The following is a 7,013-nucleotide window of genomic DNA, read 5'->3' as shown; positions in this document are numbered from 1 at the left end:
GACTCCCTAGTCCTATTCAAGTACTTAATGACCCCATGTGACCCCCCCTAGTCATATATAAGTACTCAATGACCCCATGTGACCCACCCTAGTCCTATATAAGTACTCAATGACCACATGTGACCCCCCCCCTAGTCCTATATAAGTACTTAATGACCCCATGTGACCCCCCCATGTCCTATATAAGAACTCAATGACCCTAGTGACCCACCCTAGTAATATATAAGTACTCAATGACCCAATGTGACGCACCCTAGTCCTATATAAGAACTCAATGACCCCATGTGACCCACCCTAGTAATATATAAGTACACAATGACCCATGTGACCCACCCTAGTCCTATATAAGTACTTAATGACCCCATGTGACCCCCTAGTCCTATATAAGTACTCAATGACCCCATGTGACCCACCCTATTCCTATATAAGTACTCAATGATCACATGTGACCCCCCCTATTCCTATATAAGTACTTAATGACCCCATGTGACCCACCCTAGTCCTATATAAGTACTCAATGACCCCACGTGACCCCCCCATATCCTATATAAGTACTCAATGACCCCATGTAACCCCCCTAGTACTATATAAGTACTCAATGACCACATGTGACGCACCCTAGTCCTATATAAGAACTCAATGACCCCATGTGACCCACCCTAGTAATATATAAGTAATCAATGACCCCATGTGACCCACCTTAGCCCTATATAAGTACAAAATGACCCCATGTGAACCACCCTAGTCCTATATAAGTACTCAATGACCCCATGTGACCCCCCCTAGTCATATATAAGTACTCAATGACCCCATGTGACTCACCCTAGTAATATATAAGTACTCAATGACCCCATGTGACCCACCCTATTCCTATATAAGTACTCAATGACCCCATGTGACCCACCCTAGTCCTATATAAGTACTCAATGACCCCACGTGACCCCACCCCATGTCCTATATAAGTACTCAATGACCACATGTGACCCCCCCCTAGTCATATATAAGTACTTAATGACCCCATGTGACACCCCATGTCCTATATAAGTACTCAATGACCCCATTTGACCCACCCTATTCCTATATAAGTACTCAATGACCCCATGTGACCCACCCTATTCCTATATAAGTACTCAATGACCTCATGTGACCCCCCCTATTCCTATATAAGTACTTAATGACCCCATGTGACCCACCCTAGTCCTATATAAGTACTCAATGACCCCACGTGACCCCCCCATATCCTATATAAGTACTCAATGACCCCATGTGACGCACCCTAGTCCTATATAAGAACTCAATGACCCAATTTGACCCACCCTAGTAATATATAAGTAATCAATGACCCCATGTGACCCACCCTAGTCCTATAAAAGTACAAAATGACCCCATGTGACCCACCCTAGTCCTATATAAGTACTCAATGACCCCATGTGACCCACCCTATTCCTATATAAGTACTCAATGACCCCATGTGACCCACCCTAGTCCTATATAAGTACTCAATGACCCCACGTGACCCCACCCCATGTCCTATATAAGTACTCAATGACCACATGTGACCCCCCCCTAGTCCTATATAAGTACTCAATGACCCCATGTGACCCACCCTAGTAATATATAAGTAATCAATGACCCCATGTGACCCACCTTAGCCCTATATAAGTACAAAATGACCCCATGTGAACCACCCTAGTCCTATATAAGTACTCAATGACCCCATGTGACCCCCCCTAGTCATATATAAGTACTCAATGACCCCATGTGACCCACCCTAGTCCTATATAAGAACTCAATGACCCCATGTGACTCACCCTAGTAATATATAAGTACTCAATGACCCCATGTGACCCACCCTATTCCTATATAAGTACTCAATGACCCCATGTGACCCACCCTAGTCCTATATAAGTACTCAATGACCCCACGTGACCCCACCCCATGTCCTATATAAGTACTCAATGACCACATGTGACCCCCCCCTAGTCATATATAAGTACTTAATGACCCCATGTGACACCCCATGTCCTATATTAGTACTCAATGACCCCATTTGACCCACCCTATTCCTATATAAGTACTCAATGACCCCATGTGACCCACCCTATTCCTATATAAGTACTCAATGACCTCATGTGACCCCCCCTATTCCTACATAAGTACTTAATGACCCCATGTGACCCACCCTAGTCCTATATAAGTACTCAATGACCCCACGTGACCCCCCCATATCCTATATAAGTACTCAATGACCCCATGTGACGCACCCTAGTCCTATATAAGAACTCAATGACCCCATTTGACCCACCCTAGTAATATATAAGTAATCAATGACCCCATGTGACCCACCCTAGTCCTATATAAGTACAAAATGACCCCATGTGACCCACCCTAGTCCTATATAAGTACTCAATGACCCCATGTGACCCACCCTAGTCCTATATAAGTACTCAATGACCCCATGTGACCCCCCCTAGTCATATATAAGTACTCAATGACCCCATGTGACCCCCCTAGTCCTATATAAGTACTCAATGACCCCATCGACCCACCCTATTCCTATATAAGTACTCAATGACCCCATGTGACCCACCCTAGTCCTATATAAGTACAAAATGACCCCATGTGACCCACCCTAGTCCTATATAAGTACTCAATGACCCCATGTGACCCACCCTATTCCTATATAAGTACTCAATGACCCCATGTGACCCACCCTAGTCCTATATAAGTACTCAATGACCCCATGTGACCCCCCCTAGTCATATATAAGTACTCAATGACCCCATGTGACCCCCCTAGTCCTATATAAGTACTCAATGACCCCATCGACCCACCCTATTCCTATATAAGTACTCAATGACCTCATGTGACCCCCCCTATTCCTACATAAGTACTTAATGACCCCATGTGACCCACCCTAGTCCTATATAAGTACTCAATGACCCCACGTGACCCCCCCATATCCTATATAAGTACTCAATGACCCCATGTGACGCACCCTAGTCCTATATAAGAACTCAATGACCCCATTTGACCCACCCTAGTAATATATAAGTAATCAATGACCCCATGTGACCCACCCTAGTCCTATATAAGTACAAAATGACCCCATGTGACCCACCCTAGTCCTATATAAGTACTCAATGACCCCATGTGACCCACCCTATTCCTATATAAGTACTCAATGACCCCATGTGACCCACCCTATTCCTATATAAGTACTCAATGACCTCATGTGACCCCCCCTATTCCTACATAAGTACTTAATGACCCCATGTGACCCACCCTAGTCCTATATAAGTACTCAATGACCCCACGTGACCCCCCCATATCCTATATAAGTACTCAATGACCCCATGTGACGCACCCTAGTCCTATATAAGAACTCAATGACCCCATTTGACCCACCCTAGTAATATATAAGTAATCAATGACCCCATGTGACCCACCCTAGTCCTATATAAGTACAAAATGACCCCATGTGACCCACCCTAGTCCTATATAAGTACAAAATGACCCCATGTGACCCACCCTAGTCCTATATAAGTACTCAATGACCCCATGTGACCCACCCTATTCCTATATAAGTACTCAATGACCCCATGTGACCCACCCTAGTCCTATATAAGTACTCAATGACCCCATGTGACCCCCCCTAGTCATATATAAGTACTCAATGACCCCATGTGACCCCCCTAGTCCTATATAAGTACTCAATGACCCCATCGACCCACCCTATTCCTATATAAGTACTCAATGACCCCATGTGACCCACCCTAGTCCTATATAAGTACTCAATGACCCCATGTGACCCCCCTAGTCCTATACAAGTACTCAATGACCCCATGTGACGCACCCTAGTCCTATATAAGAACTCAATGACCCCATGTGACCCACCCTAGTAATATATAAGTACTCAATGACCCCATGTGACCCCCTAGTCCTATATAAGTACTCAATGACCCCATGTGACCCACCCTATTCCTATATAAGTACTCAATGACCCCATGTGACCCACCCTAGTCCTATATAAGTACTCAATGACCCCACGTGACCCCACCCCATGTCCTATATAAGTACTCAATGACCACATGTGACCCCCCCCTAGTCATATATAAGTACTTAATGACCCCATGTGACCCCCCCTATTCCTATATAAGTACTTAATGACCCCATGTGACCCACCCTAGTCCTATATAAGTACTCAATGACCCCACGTGACCCCCCCATATCCTATATAAGTACTCAATGACCCCATGTGACGCACCCTAGTCCTATATAAGTACTCAATGACCCCATGTGACGCACCTTAGTCCTATATAAGTACTCAATGACCCCATGTGACCCACCCTATTCCTATATAAGTACTCAATGACCTCATGTGACCCCCCCTATTCCTATATAAGTACTTAATGACCCCATGTGACCCACCCTAGTCCTATATAAGTACTCAATGACCCCACGTGACCCCCCCATATCCTATATAAGTACTCAATGACCCCATGTGACGCACCCTAGTCCTATATAAGAACTCAATGACCCCATTTGACCCACCCTAGTAATATATAAGTAATCAATGACCCCATGTGACCCACCCTAGTCCTATATAAGTACAAAATGACCCCATGTGACCCACCCTAGTCCTATACAAGTACTCAATGACCCCATGTGACGCACCCTAGTCCTATATAAGAACTCAATGACCCCATGTGACCCACCCTAGTAATATATAAGTACTCAATGACCCCATGTGACCCACCCTAGTCCTATATAAGTACTCAATGACCCCACGTGACCCCACCCCATGTCCTATATAAGTACTCAATGACCACATGTGACCCACCCTAGTCCTATATAAGTACAAAATGACCCCATGTGACCCACCCTAGTCCTATACAAGTACTCAATGACCCCATGTGACGCACCCTAGTCCTATATAAGAACTCAATGACCCCATGTGACCCACCCTAGTAATATATAAGTACTCAATGACCCCATGTGACCCCCCTAGTCCTATATAAGTACTCAATGACCCCATCGACCCACCCTATTCCTATATAAGTACTCAATGACCCCATGTGACCCCCCCTAGTCATATATAAGTACTCAATGACCCCATGTGACCCCCCTAGTCTTATATAAGTACTCAATGACCCCATCGACCCACCCTATTCCTATATAAGTACTCAATGACCCCATGTGACCCACCCTTGTCCTATATAAGTACTCAATGACCCCATGTGACCCCCCTAGTCCTATACAAGTACTTAATGACCCCATGTGACCCCCCCTAGTCATATATAAGTACTCAATGACCCCATGTGACCCACTCTAGTCCTATATAAGTACTCAATGACCACATGTGACCCCCCCTAGTCCTATATAAGTACTTAATGACCCCATGTGACCCCCCCATGTCCTATATAAGTACTCAATGAACCCATGTGACCCCCCTAGTACTATATAAGCACTCAATGACCCCATGTGACGCACCCTAGTCCTATATAAGTACTCAATGACCCCATGTGACCCACCCTAGTAATATATAAGTGCTCAATGACCCAATGTGACGAACCCTAGTCCTATATAAGAACTCAATGACCCCATGTGACCCACCCTAGTAATATATAAGTACACAATGACCCATGTGACCCACCCTAGTCCTATATAAGTACAAAATGACCCCATGTGACCCACCCTAGTCCTATATAAGTACTCAATGACCCCATGTGACCCCCCCTAGTCATATATAAGTACTCAATGACCCCATGTGACCCACCCTAGTTCTATATAAGTACTCAATGACCACATGTGACCCCCCCCCCTAGTCCTATATAAGTACTTAATGACCCCATGTGACACCCCATGTCCTATATAAGTACTCAATGACCCCATTTGACCTCCCCTAGTCATATATAAGTAATCAATGACCCCATGTGACGCACCCTAGTCCTATATAAGAACTCAATGACCCCATGTGACCCACCCTAGTAATATATAAGTACTCAATGACCCCATGTGACCCACCCTATTCCTATATAAGTACTCAATGACCCCATGTGACCCACCCTAGTTCTATATAAGTACTCAATGACCACATGTGACCCCCCCCTAGTCCTATATAAGTACTTAATGACCCCATGTGACACCCCATGTCCTATATAAGTACTCAATGACCCCATGTGACCCACCCTATTCCTATATAAGTACTCAATGACCCCATGTGACCCCCCCTAGTCATATATAAGTACTCAATGACCCCATGTGACCCCCCTAGTCCTATATAAGTACTCAATGACCCCATCGACCCACCCTATTCCTATATAAGTACTCAATGACCCCATGTGACCCACCCTAGTCCTATATAAGTACTCAATGACCCCATGTGACCCCCCTAGTCCTATACAAGTACTCAATGACCCCATGTGACGCACCCTAGTCCTATATAAGAACTCAATGACCCCATGTGACCCACCCTAGTAATATATAAGTACTCAATGACCCCATGTGACCCACCCTAGTCCTATATAAGTACAAAATGACCCCATGTGACCCACCCTAGTCCTATATAAGTACTCAATGACCCCATGTGACCCCCCCTAGTCATATATAAGTACTCAATGACGCCATGTTACCCACCCTAGTCCTATATAAGTACTCAATGACCCCATGCGACCCACAGTAGTATAATATAAGTACACAATGACCCATGTGACCGACCCTAGTCCTATATAAATACAAAATGACCCCATGTGACCCACCCTAGTCCTATATAAGTACTCAATGACCCCATGTGACCCCCTAGTCCTATATAAGTACTCAATGACCCCATGTGACCCACCCTAGTCCTATATAAGTACTCAATGACCCCATGTGACTCCCTAGTCCTATTCAAGTACTTAATGACCCCATGTGACCCCCCCTAGTCATATATAAGTACTCAATGACCCCATGTGACCCACCCTAGTCCTATATAAGTACTCAATGACCACATGTGACCCCCCCCCCTAGTC

Source organism: Prorops nasuta, unplaced genomic scaffold (assembly GCF_024137725.1).
Source record: "Prorops nasuta isolate Cenicafe-Biocafe unplaced genomic scaffold, Cenicafe_Pnas_1.2 PNAS00076, whole genome shotgun sequence".
NCBI classification, from domain to species: domain Eukaryota; kingdom Metazoa; phylum Arthropoda; class Insecta; order Hymenoptera; family Bethylidae; genus Prorops; species Prorops nasuta.
Note: the sequence above shows the minus strand (reverse complement) of the source record.